The sequence below is a fragment of the Propithecus coquereli genome, unplaced genomic scaffold (assembly GCF_000956105.1).
Source record: "Propithecus coquereli isolate 6110/MARCELLA unplaced genomic scaffold, Pcoq_1.0 Scaffold400, whole genome shotgun sequence".
In the NCBI taxonomy this organism is placed as follows: domain Eukaryota; kingdom Metazoa; phylum Chordata; class Mammalia; order Primates; family Indriidae; genus Propithecus; species Propithecus coquereli.
The window spans coordinates 1,284,890-1,299,000 of record NW_012149731.1 but is presented as its reverse complement, the minus strand read 5'-3'; positions in this window follow the sequence as shown (position 1 = coordinate 1,299,000).

Genomic DNA, 14,111 nt, shown 5'->3' with positions numbered 1-14,111 from the left:
GGGGTAGCACCAGCCTTCAGGAACTGCCTCAGGGTCACCTGAAAGCTAAACTCCCAGGCCAGGAAAGAAAAAATCTGGTTTCACATACGCTCCTTCGCCCACAAAGTGTATTTGCAGAATTAAACTCAACTCAGGGAGAAGGAAAGGGCAAAGGGCGGGAGAAGGTTAGATGGAAAATTTCAGGTCCCGGAGTTGTTGCCTTTTCCTTTGTTGTTTTAAACTTCTCAGTGCTCTTCAAAAGGAGGCATTTGTCAGTGACACTATCAACTTTAGTGCCCTCCGTGTTTATGGCTTTCGATTTAATAGCAAAGACATAAACATACACTTTTCATCCATTTTCACTGTTACTTGCTCCGCTCAGACAACAGCGAGGATTATCATAACCCTTCGGAGGGAGCTATTACGGGGCCTGTGGTTTATCCTCGTCCTAGCAGGGCCATAAAGGACCGCGCCTCCGTGTGCAGAGATGCACCATTAACGTGTCCCGGTCATCATCAAAGGCCCCCACCTCATTTGTTAGGATTAATCCTCTCTTTTCAGGGCTTAAAGTCAACCAGTTTTTACCTCTCCCCTGACAGTTGCTTATAGGTTGCAGAGGATGTGTATAAAATGCAGGCTACGAACTGACCTTTCTCAAGGGCAAATATGTTGCGACTCACCCTGGAATCTTTGCTCCTCTGGCCCTCCGGCCTGAGCACTGGCACTTCTGCTTTGTTTGTGGCCAGGAAGCTGCCAACATGACCGCTCACTCCAGAAAGGCAGGGAGGAAATGTGCTTGTTCTCTGATTTATCTGCCAGCAGCCTGTGTGATCTGAGCCAGGCCATTGAACCAGCCTGGGCCTTGGTCCCTGTGACCGAAAATAAGGGGTTGCAATGTCAAAGGCACTTCCAACCTAGGAGGGCTGGGAGCAAGGGCAGTGCTGAAGGCGGGAGTGTGTGACCACTGGGTCCCGCATGAGTAGCCCAGAGGTTGTGCTTATAGATTCTGTGGCTTTTCAGTGTGCCTAGGAACTTAAAGAATCCTTCAGCTATTTAGACTGATGTGAAATAAAGTATGTCAATGACTCAAAAGCAAAAGGAAAAACAAAACATACACATACCCTCACCCAGCAGCCATCCTATCATAATGAGGAAATTCTGACCCAGCAAAACAAGGGTTAATTTTCAATCCTTCCTATGCCAATCTTTGGCAAGTCAGTATTTGTTTCTTCCTGTTAGTGTGAGTTTTGTGACATCCTGGAGGGTATAAAAACTATTCAGTAGTTAAAGTATTCAATTTTTTTAAATTACACTTTAATTTTTCTTTAAACTTCTAATTTTAATTTATAAATCTCATTATCCTATTTATAAATCTCACATTTTAACAATCTCATTAAAGGAGACTTTGTTTACTATTGGAGCTTATTTATTAAACTTAGTTAATTAAGCCTTTTTAAACATTTTAAACTGCATTTATTAACTTACTATATTCAATTTCCTTTTTGAGAATTTTGATTTATTTATATGAGTTTTCAGAACTTTTCACCTACTTTAGTAATTTTTATAACTCTAATAAATTAAACCATGCCAATATGGTGAGTATTAAGTTGTCTTAAATGTTGCAATATTATTTTTAAAATAGTGTAACTTAAGTATCGCAAACCTACATCGGTTATTCAAGTATACACTTCAAACTGGAATTTATGAGGGTGATTGATTAACTCCATCAGGCTAAATTCTCCTTAAAAATATAACTCGATAAGAAAAGAAATGCGCACAGATTCTCTAATTCAGAAACATACTGGTTTGTTGCTCATAAATATTCCTTAATTCTAAATCTTTATTTAAAATATTCCTGGCAAACAGGTGTCATTTCAAAAATTTGGGAGGCTACCTTTTCACGTGTAGAAAAGGTAGCCTCCCAAAAATTTGAGTTCGTTTTCTCAGATTTCTGAAGTTTCCCAATGACTAGAGACATCAGATGGAATGTAGATTGGATTCATATCATGGCCCTGAGAGACACCATTCTGCATAATTGTTAGTCTATACCAGGGTCTCCGTAACTCAGCCCACTGGCCATACAGATGCACCCAGGCAGTCTTACTGTACTAAAATTATATCTGATTGGCTTCTGTACATCACAAGGCTATATTGGACTCACGAGCGCTGCTATATGTTGAATTGTAGCTCCCCAAAATAGATACGTTGAAGTGCTAACACCCAGGACCTCAGAATTTGATCTTATTAGGAGATGCAGTCTTTATAGAGGTAATCGAGTTTAGATGAGGTCATTAGGGTGGGCCCCAGTCCTATATGCCTGATGTCCTTATGAAAAGGGGGAAGTTTGGACAAGAGGCATGCACGGAAGGAAGACGATGTGAAAGTGGCCAGGTGACACTGGAGTCAGGATCGGGCCCCTCCATCTAGGAGTCAAGACTCTAAGGCATGCCCTGAGCTACACGGAGCTAGGAGAGAGGCCCGAGCCTGGGGCCGATGCTTCCCTAGAGCCTTCATGAGGATTGCGGCCCCACCAGCACCTTGAGTTTGAACTTCCAGCCTCCAGAACGATGAAACAATAAATTTCCAACAACTGTTTTAAGCCACTCAGTTTGTGGACCACTGTTATGGCGGCTCTAGGAAATGCATCCAAGTACTAAGGAGGTCATCTCTATGACAGCTTGTTCCTGCCAACTGGAAGGATTTTCCCTCAGCGTTAGAGGACGTCGATTCCATCTTGGTTTTTAAAATCCCCTTCTGGTTTATTAGTTCATTCAGTTCTTAAATCAAGGCATTTGCACTTGCTGTCTGTCTGTCAGCCCTGGAGCACCGTGCCCACGGTTCTTGTTGCCGTCTTCTCTGACGTCACTCCTCTGGGAGGCCTTCCTCGACCACCCCCACTGAAGTAGCACTGTCCACCATCATTCTTCTGACCTCACCTGCTTTACGGACTTCCTAGCACCCTGCAGCCTGTCTTGTGCAGATATTTGTTAATTGTCCGTTTGTTCTTTCTTCCCCCACCCCACTAGGACACAAGCTCCAGGAGGCTAAGGACCTTTTCGAGATTGTTCCCTGCTGTACCCCTGGTGTCTAGAACGGTGCTTGGTGCATTATAGGCTCCTGATAAATAGTTATCCAATGGCTGACTCTAGAGCAAGTTCTAGATCATAAAATAGCTCTCCGTCTCTAGTTCCTCACTCACTGAGTTCTTCCTCCTCCTTTCCCATGGCCCTGGAAGATCTCTGGAAAAATTTCCTTTCTGCCTCTCTCCTCCTTTTCTTCCCCCCACCCCCACTTGCCTGGAAGAGCTCAGTGGAAAATTTTTTTCCCTACTCCTCTTCCTCCCTCCTTTCCTCCCCTTCTCTTTTCCTGTCTTCCTCCTTCCCCCCCTTTCCTTGGAAGATCTCAGTGGAAAATCTATCTCCTCCCCTACTCTTGCATCATTTTCTCCCTCCTTCTCCCCCTCCCTCATTTCCACCCTTCACCACGTCATTCACAGGCGCTGTGCTGGGTATTAGTTGCATAGTGCTCAGCAAGAGAACCGTGTGCCCTGTCCTTGTGGAGCTTTGAGTCTATGAGGGGTGACAGACATTAAACAAATTACTATCACTTTAATAAATACTAGAAGGAAAATTCCAAGGTGCTATGTGTGTTTACAATGGGACACCTTCTGGAGTCTGGAGGGGGTGGTGAATATCAACGCCTCTCTGAGGAGGCAACATCTTACCTGGAACCTAAAAGAGGAGAAGTTACCAGGGAAGGACATGGGGCAGGGCATGCTAGAAAATGGAATAGAGTGTGCAAAACCCGGAGCGGGAAAAAACACTCTGGGAGAAATGACAAATGTTTGTGTGAATGGTATTTTTGTAGTTGTCAAGTGAAGGTTATCTCCTAACACACACTTACGTGGCTGGGCAGGGTATCAGTTGGCACAGCCTTCCTGGAGATGGTATCTCTCAAAATGCAAGATGATACTGCACTTCTGCTTGTGGACTTGCAAAATGATGAAACGATCGACCAAGGGTGTCAAGATGCTTCAGCTGGGAAGTGCACTGCAGTGCTGGTTACGGTAGACATCGGGAGCAATTTAAATGCCCCTTCTCGTGGCATCACTGGATACATGGCATATCTATGTGATGCATTTGTGAAAAATGACGATGCAGATATTTATCCATTGACATGTAAAAATGTCCACAGTACTCTTTTTTTTTTTTTAAGCAAAAAGTAAGGTTGTAGGAATTATCATCCTATTTTTGTAGATAGACAGAAAACTATGCTACCGCTTCCAGGCAAGCATAGAAATTCTTCTTCAAGTATTTTCTCATGGGAGAAACTCTGTAGCTTGCTCTCAGGCATGAGGAAGAAACAAACAAAAAGACTGCTTTTGAGAAGGTTTAGGTGGTCACTTGCCATGACACAAGGACTGAGGCAAAGTAACCTGATGAGGTCATCTGCCCTCATGCCATTGGTTTTACAACTATCTTTGCACCCTGAGGGAAACTCTGAAAAAGTTTGTTTATTTGAAGTGGTGCCTTCCATTAATGTGTATTAATGGAGGCCACATACTGGTTAGGAGCACTGGCCTTGGAGTGTGTCCTGAGCATGCACCCATTTTTTTTTTTTTTTTTGAGACAGAGTCTCACTCTGTTGCCCGGGCTAGAGTGAGTGCCGTGGCGTCATCCTAGCTCACAGCAACCTCAAACTCCTGGGCTCAAGCGATCCTTCTGCCTCAGCCCTCTGAGTAGCTGGGACTACAGGCATGCCACCATGCCCGGCTAATTTTTTCTATATATTTTTAGTTGTCAATTAATTTCTTTCTATTTTTAGTAGAGACGGGGTCTTGCTCTTGCTCAGGCTGGTTTCGAACTCCTGAGCTCAAACGATCCGCCCGCCTCGGCCTCCCAAAGAGCTAGGATTACAGGTGTGAGCCACCGCGCCCGGCCCCACCTCCCTTTCTTGCTAGGTGTGTGACTACAAGTAAGTCATTTGGCTTTGCAGAAGCATGACATCCTCACCCTTGCAAAGGCACATAACCTCAGAGGATTTGCTAAGAGCCAGTTGAGATTCAAGAGCTTAGCACGTATTAGGTATACAGTAAATTCAAGTACCTGGCATATATTAAATGCTCCATAAATATAGGTGCTCCATTATTGCTGCCTCTCAGCACCTATCTGCTCCCAGGCATTTGACAGGTTCCCCTCCATTGTACTTGGCTTTTATGTACAGCCTTGGCGGGCTGCATTCAAAGTAGGGAGTGGTGTAGAGGGGGATGGGTTATAAACAAGAGGATTGGATTTTTCTACTCTTTGTTGTCCACGAACCCTCTTTGTGACCTTTGGCACCACTCAGCCCCACTGGGCTAAGTTTCTTTAAAGAGAGAAAGTTAGACTGAGAAAGCTTCCGTCTCTAATTCTACGACTGCATGGACTGAGGACCAGATAAAACCTGTTCAAATATCTAGTTCCAGCTTCCAGGTATAGACTGTTTATCTGTGTGCCCTAGGCCAGAAGGGATCTTTGGGGCATTATTAACAACAAATTCTCTATTTGCTTCCTGAGCCTGCAGCTCCAGCTGATAGGCCTGTTTAAGGCTGTTATCAACAATTTATGGTCACCTCAATGCACTGCTCTTATCAGCAGAGCTAATCGCATTTTAAGCTCTTTGAGTTTTTCTGCTTCGAATAATTGCTTGCTTTTACTGCCTAACAAAACTTTAAGTGATAGTTTGATTCTTTGGTGTGGGAGAACTGGAAGATGGTTCTGGAAAACTCCAGCTATTTCTGCCCCAGGGAGAGATCTATTAGGAAAAAATGTCAGGGACAAACTTTTCCTTTCTTTGCAGGGCTGTGGGCCTTAGCTCTGGCTCGGGCTGGCTAGATGCTGGCTGACTTTTCGGCACATCTCTCTAAACAGTTATGTGTCATTTAAAGTTCATTACTGGCATTTCCCAACTATGTTTCTTAGTAAGTTGTTCCCAGAGATGTGATTGGGTGTTAGGAAAAGAAATATGAAACAAAGTTAACAATAAAATAAAATCCATGAGGTTTTTTTGAGATTCATAAAGTACCTTGTCATATTAAACTCTTAACATTTTCTACTTAGTTTAACGTATCCATATTTTTTTCAGACTATGGATACATTGTGAATAACACTTCTTAGCATCTTGTGAATAACACTTCTTTTGTGTTTAACGCTTCTTAACATCTTGGTGAACTAATATCTTGAAAATACTATAGATTGTGCTGTTGACCTCTTGAGTAGAGTTGAATCCTAGTTGTGGCTTCTGTTTAGGAGAACACTTGTGAAGGGTTGTAGATCTGACCACCACGCACCTAAATGAGTTCTGTTTGCCGATGTTTACTCTCCCACCTTGCCTACCAGGTGGTGTGCACCTAAGAAGCAGGCTCTCCCTTGCTTCTTAGGCCTTTGTGTGGCTGGGCCAGGCTTCTAGGATCCTATGCGAGGGAAGGAGAACCTCCCCTTCCCTGTCCAGCAGATGTGGAGCAGGCCAGTGGTCAGCCGAGATTCTGGCCCTTGAAATCTTCTAACATATCGGACATCTGAGTCCTCTGCTTCCTGCGGGGAGATGTGACAGTCCCGGCTTCATCAGACCTCACCATCTCCCCCCACACATTGGCCTGGGGTGGTACCTGTACCTGGCTCTTTGAAACTGGCTCTGATTTTATTTTATTTTTTAAATAGATGCTCATAAAATCAGGCAATAATCCTGTTTGAGAGAAACCATGAAGGGGGATAGGAAACTTCAGAATAAAGAGAGGCCAAGGCAGACATCTTGCTCCACTCTGTGCTTGTGTCTTAGTTGTCTAGGGCTACATAACAGAATAGCGCAAATTGGGTGGCTTAGCCAGCAGGAATATATTCTCTCACCGTTCTGAAGGCTAGAAGCCTGAGGTCAAGGTGTCAGCAGGGTTGGTTCCTCCTGAGGGCTGTGAGAGAGAAGCTGGTGGTTTGCTGGCAGTCTCTGGCACTCCTTGCTTGGAGAAGCATCCGCTCAATCTCTGCCTTCATTTTCATGTGGTGTTCTCTGCGCGTGCGCGCGTGTGTGTGTCTGTCTCCAAATTCCCTCTTCTTATAAGGGTATCAGTCATAATAAATTATGATGACCTCATTTTAACTTGATTACCACTGTAAAGGCCCTATTTCCAAATAAGGGCACATTCTGAGACACTGGGGGTTAGGACTCCACCATATGAATTTTGGGGAAACACAACTCAACCTATAACATTGAGTTTTAGGGAGCACTAGAACGGTGATGATACCATGGCTTACCTGATGGAAAGCCAGAGGAAGGGGGCTGTGGACACCGCCTTGATGTGGCCTGTAGGAGGCCCCTGTCTACATGGCACCAGAAGCATTGCATGTTTTGGATGACATTTGAGAACTGTTTTGTGTATCCCTCTACCCTGCAATGACATTGTTGTTTTAATGGAGCAAGTCCTGTCAGTGGGAGGGGATTGAATGGAACAGAATGGCTGACCTTCCCCAAAGTAAGAGAGAGAGAGTTACACCACCCGTTTTCCTGAATCTCCAACTTGCTGACCCACCATGAAGATTTGGGACTTGCCTGTCTGCATAACCATAAGAGCAAATTCCTTATACTAAATCAATCTCTCTCTCTCTCTCGTGTGTGTGTATCTATCTCTGTGTGTGCATGCCTTCTTGCACACTAATACCTGGTCTAAGCCAGGAGTTAGCAAACTATGGTCCACAAGCCCAATCCAGCCTGCTGCCTGTTTTTGTATAACCCATGAGCTAAAAATGGCTTTTTACCAATGAATATTTGTAATCAAGTTGATGATAGAGAACACTAACTTTGAGCCCCAAGTAAACAAAATGTTATCCCTCCCGAATTCCATTCTCTCATCAGTAGACCTGTATCACTAAAAGTTATACTCACATACTTTGCAATTCATCAATAAAAAATTGCGGAAATTTGTTCTCTTTCTTCTTACATAAGTACCTACAGTAGCCTTAATTTTTGTCTCTTGCCCACATAACCTACATAGGATATAATTTGGCCTTTTACAGAAAGAGTTTGCTGACTCCTTGTCTAAATTCTAATCTTAAGGATATCAACTGCACAATGTTTTTCCTCTTATAACTTTAAAAGATATCTGTTAGTATTCCGCAGATATTTTTTAATGTTAAAAGAAATGAAATCAGGAAAATCTTCCTGGTGGGTGTCATTTAGAACAAAGCTTACTGCTTACGGAGGAAGGTAAATGCAGGCAAAGAGCTGGCGGCCTTCCCTGTGTTTGGCCGGCTGGCTTTGTGTGTCGCCCGGCCGGGACTGGGTCTCGCTGTAGTAAGCCCCGGCTGTGCGTTGGCTCCAGCTCCGCGGCTCTGGCTCCAGGCAGCTTGAGTCACCACAGTGGCGTTTGTCACTGCTTTCTCTCATGTGCTGCCTTTCATCCACTTTTTATGATGCCATCTTGAATTTGTCTTGGAGCAGTCTTTGTTTATTGTCTTGAAATGATGAGGACGGGCTAGCTTCAGAATAAATTGCTGAAAGTGAGAGCCTCTGCATGCTACCCCGGTTCACCCTCCTTGCTCACTGGGAGACACCTGGGAGCCCCTTTGTCCAAGGTCACTGGGAGTTCATGTTGAGGGAGAACAAGCCAGGCTCTGTAAACGATGCCCCTGTCTGCAGCACGGCCCTGCTTGGTGGTTTTACATGCACAGCCAAACAAGAAAGGCAATTGTGCTCAGAAAAAGGCAGGTTTTTAACCAGATAATTAAGCTAAGAGGACATCCACCCTGGTGCTTAAGTTAAGACTCTGGATCCCAGAGTCAGAAATGGGACTCTTGAACTGCAAAGGTGGCTTGTCAGGCAGTCTGGTCCCAAAGAAAGTGCTTTTCTACCCCAAGGCCTTTGCAGTACTTGCTGCTTTAGTTCTTGTCCAGCTTAATTATTTAGAGAGGTCTTCTCTGATAACTTAACTTAAAGTATATTATCCCACTCACTTAATTGCTCATTCATTTATTTAACACATTTTATAAAGTGCCTATAATATCTAGAAACTGTTCTGAGGACTGGGGGTATAGTGATGGAATAGGGGATTGGTCAAAAGTTTCACATTTCGCAAACTTTAGCATGCACCCATCCAAGCCGTCTGGAGGGCTTAGGTAAAACAGATTGCGTGTCCCCCTCCTCTGAGTGTCTGAATCAGTAGGTCTGGGATGGCACCTGAGGATTTGCATTTCCATCTATATCCCAAGTGATGCTGCTGCAGCAGGCGCAGGAACCCCAATTTGAGAACAGTGGCTCTAGTGAGTAATCCTCCTTTCATGCCTATGTGTGTCTCCTTGTTGGCTTTGCAATTCTTTGTTTCCTTTCTTGTTTACTTGTGTTTCTTTTGCTGCCTCCACCACCAGAATGGGCATTCTCTGAAGGGGAGACCACCTCTGCCTTTTTCCCATTGCATATGAGTGCCCAGCACATAGTAGGTGCTCCGTAAATGCTTAAAGGGGCGAAAGCAGGCAGGCTGGTAGCAAGGAAAAGCTTCTCCTCCTGACTATTCCTCCCTGTGTGAGCCCTTTTTAATTCAGCCACTTCCATTTCCCATGAGGAATCTTGGCAGGAGGGGCAGGCAGAACTTGGGTTAGCTTCTCATCCCCAGCGAAAATCTCATGTGTTGGGTCAGATTACTGCAGAGCAAACAAGGCTTAATGCCACAAGGGGGTGAGATTTTAGAGCAGGTGAGTGAGTGAGTGAGTGAATGAGACTCTGGAAGGGTGGATGCCCACGGGTATGGGATCAGTGGTGGAGGGAGGGCTTTGCAGTCAGAGACCGTGTGGCATTTAAACATACAGGCAATTTTCAAAAGGGTTCCCACAATTTGGGCGGTTAGATAACTCTCATCGAGAGCTCCTTTCTTGCCTATGTTTTTTAGGTTACAGTTGACCTAGAGAACTCTGTGCAAGGCAGTCTCCCTGTGGGGGCAGCAAGAGACAAACCAGTCAGCTGGACTTCGTTTCTGGACACAGACCCCTTTCCCCTGCCAGTCATAGCAGAGCCCAGCGTGTCTTTGGAACTCACATCTGGGCATCTGAAGGAATTTTCTAAAAAACCTTTTGGTATTTTTTGGTGCCATTTGTAATTGACGATTCCTCCAAGAGGTCCCCAAACAGCCTTCATCTGGGCCTAGGAGACATGGGTATTATTCATTTCCTGGGCACCAAAGTTAATAAAAGAACTCTCAGCGCAGATAAAGGGACACCAGACTCATTTTGTCTGGGATCTGTTCTACCTCGGATCAGATCTAATCTGATGTCTGGGCTTTTGTAAAAACTATGAACCCATTGGGATTGCAAATAAAATGTGGCATATATGTTCATTTTGGGGGTGAGTCTCCATAGTTCTCAACAATGCTTGAGATAATTGCTCCCAACAAAGCAGACAGAATGTGGTTTGAGTTGAAAAAGAATGATTTTTTTAAAAAAATTGATATATATATATAAATATATAAAAATGGTTAAATGGCAAATTTATAAGTACACAATTTGGTGGCAATGATTACATTCACAATATTGTGCAACTGTCACCACTATCTGTTTCAAAAATGTTTCATTATTGCACACAGAAACTCTGTACCTATTAAGCAATAACTCTGCATCCTATCCTCTAGCCCCTGGTAATAATTTTTAAACTTTCTGTCTCTATGAATTTGTCTATTCTAGATATTTCATATAACTGGAATCACACAAAATTTGTTGTTTTTTAATGTCTGGCTTATTCCACTTAGCATAATATTTTAAGGTTCACCTATGTTGTGACATATATCAGAACACCATTCCTTTTTCATGATTGAATAATATTCCATTATGTGTATATGCCACATTTTGTTCATCCATTTAACTTTTGATGGACACTTGGATTGTTTCCACCTTGTTTTGGCTGTTGTGAATAATGCTGTGATAAACATTAGTGTACAAATGTCTGTTTGAATCCCTGCGTTCAGTTCTTTTTGGTATATACCTAGGAGTGAAATCGCTGGATCATATGATAATTCTATGTTTAACTCTTTGAGGAACTGCCAAACTGTTTTCCATCTGCACCATTTTTACATTCTCCCAGTAATGTACAAGCCTTCCAATTTCTCCATATCCTTCCTTGACCACATTTATTATTTTATTTTATTTTTTTTTATAATATCCTAGTGGGCATGAGGTGGTATCTCATTGTGGTTTTGTATTTCCCTGATGATTAGTGATGCTGAGCATCTTTTCTTGTATTTATTGGCCATGAGGATATCATCTTTGGAGAAATGTCTACTGAAGCTCTTTGCCCATTTTTAAATTAGGTTATCTTTTTGTTGTTGAATTGGGTCCCTAATCCAACATGACTGGAGTTCTTTGTATACTCTGGATACTAGACCCTTATCAGATACATGGTTTGCACATATTTTCTTCCATTCTGTAGGTTGTCTTTTCACTTTCTTAATGTACTTTGGGGCACTAAAGTTTTTAAATTTGATAAAGTACAATTTATCCCTTTTTTTCTTCTGTTGCTCATGCTTTTGGTGTCATATCTAAGAATCCATTGCCAAATCCAAGGTCACGAAGATGGATGAGGTTCTTTGGAATAGGAGAATCAAGTCAACATTTACCATGTTTTTGCTTCAGACAGCACATTGGTTCTATAAATCCCTCCCAATTATACGCAAAATTGTGTGCATTCTTTGTAGCTTTCTCTGGGGTTTTCAAGGTATCTCTGTGTCAAAAATAAAAAACAAGAAATTATTACTGACTTTTTCCAAAGCATTAGTGGAAAGGCATGTGAACTAGCTCAATGCATGGTAAGACCTTGAATATGTTGATTGAATTTGGTGGTGGATCCATTATACTTGCAGGTCTTTTCATATAGGCTGGGTATTCACAGAGCTCTTCCGCATTTTAAGAAACAAATTCAATATTTGGCCTTGTTTCTAAGTGGAAAACTATATACCAATGTATGTACTTCTTTTGGAATTAAGCTTGATGCTGAATGAAGGAATAAACTTCAAGCTGGTTTATAAATTGTACCTGTTGTTCATAAGGGAAGCATCATGATACATCTTACATATTAAAAAAGTGACCCTCATAAGGGGGAGAGAAAAGCAGGAGAATTGATGGACTAGAAAATAGAAACAGGTCTCATTCCTGTAAAGCCTGGGTCAAAAAGAGCCAGAAGTTTTAGCAGTCAATTTTTAAAATTGGTCAAATGTAGGCCTTCCCAAAAAAGTACCTCTTAAAACGCTGGTGGCTTGGAATCCAGAGTGGGCACGTCCACGCCCTTCAGGGAACGAAGTCCACGAAGGTCGGTGACAAGGCCCAGTTTAAACTGGCAACTTCTGAAGGCGCAGGTCATATGGAAGGTGGTTCTCAGATTCTCACTTTAAAAAAAATTTTTTTTTTAAATGAATTGAAATCATTCATTTTCATTTTTGGATCACAACCCAGTCCCCTTTATTCATAAGACTCTTCCCTAAAACCCAATGGGCAGGTTTTGTTTGTTTGCTCTGGGTAACTGGTAGGCGTTTACAAAACCCACATTCAATGTCTTAAACCTCCTTCCCAGAAAAGGGAAAGCTTAAATTATCATCAGTTAGGAACCTATTCAGCCTCTCTGTGCTATCTGTGCCTCCAGTTCCTATCGGCGCTGAGAAACTTCTTTATGGATTGGCTGTTTAGTGCCTTTGGAACCCTGTGGCCTGTGCTTACGACGCTTTGGAGATCATTTATGGAAGGAAGATCTGATTGGGTGGCAGCGGGGGTTGCAAAACCTCCCTCTTCCATGTGAATCACTAATTAATTTACACGGCAAGGCCTGATTTAAGAGAGGTATTTTAGGGCCATAGGTAATCAGAGAAGCTGTGTGGCCCTGAAACCACTTACTTTGCCTTCTTCATTATGCATTCACGGGACCATCTCATGAGATCAGATACTTCTCAGGGGTGAGAAGTGATAAGCACTGGTGGTAAGAAATTCAGCTGGTAAGGAAGGGAAAAGGAAACTCTTTCCAAGCTCCAGATCTGCGTGTTTCGTGGTGGATGATGGGAAATGGAGCCCTGGATCAGGGAATACGTTCTCTCCAATGGTCAACGTGGTTGACTTTGGGCAAGTGAGTTGACTAAACCTGTTAAGTTTATCATCTGCTCTGGCAGCACAATGAGAAGCAACAGAGTTATAAGCAGGTTCGGCCTTGAGTAGAAAAAGAGAAGGCACAAAACGGTCACTGTAGGTATCCAGATTCAGTATCTGCTGCAATATACGAGCTTCTCCCAGGGTGGAAATCCGTGAACTCCTGTCAGGGAGGCACTGCTTCCCAACACAATGAGTGAGTGGGGTCAGAAAAAACTGCTTTCACTTTCTCCCCCCAGCCATGTACCAGCTGGTAAATTCTCTAAGCCTGCTTTGTTTCTGTATCTGCAAAATAAGGATACCAATCTCGCCCATCACATAGGTTTTTATGGCTGCAGGGGTTAGCACATGTAAAACATTTAGTATACTTTCCCGCACATATTACGTGCTCAGTAATGTTGGCCACATTGAATATGGTCAAGTGGACAGTTTGGCTCTTTCCTGTCTCCCCCCTTTTTCACGTACCATTCTCTCTATTCTCTTTTCCATTGTTTTTTCAACTCAAGGCACACTGTTGTTTTTTGTTTGTTTGTGTTTTGAGACAGAGTCTCGCTCTGTTGCCTGGGCTAGCATGCCATGGTGTCAGCCTAGCTCACAGCAACCTCAAACTCCTGGGCTCAAGTGATCCTCCTGCCTCGGCCTCCCAGGGTGTTAGGATTACAGGCGTGAGCCACCGTGCCTGGCCCACACTTTTTTCATTTGTTTTAAATCAGCCAGGTCTCTCTCACCGCAGGCAGGGTCTTTGCGTGTGCTGTATTTGCTGCCTGTTTAATCACCTTCTTTGCCTACTTACCACGCAATCAGCTCAACCATGAGTTTTTAAGGGGCGCTCTCTGAAATCGGTGGCACTGGCTCTCCTGTCTGACCCCTACTCCAATCCTAGTGACATTCATAAGTTATTTGTCCGGAGCCATGAGGCCCGGCAGCTGCTTATCCAAGATGGCCGCGAGCCATGTGGATCGGCCTGCTTATCTAAAATGGCCGACCGAGCCC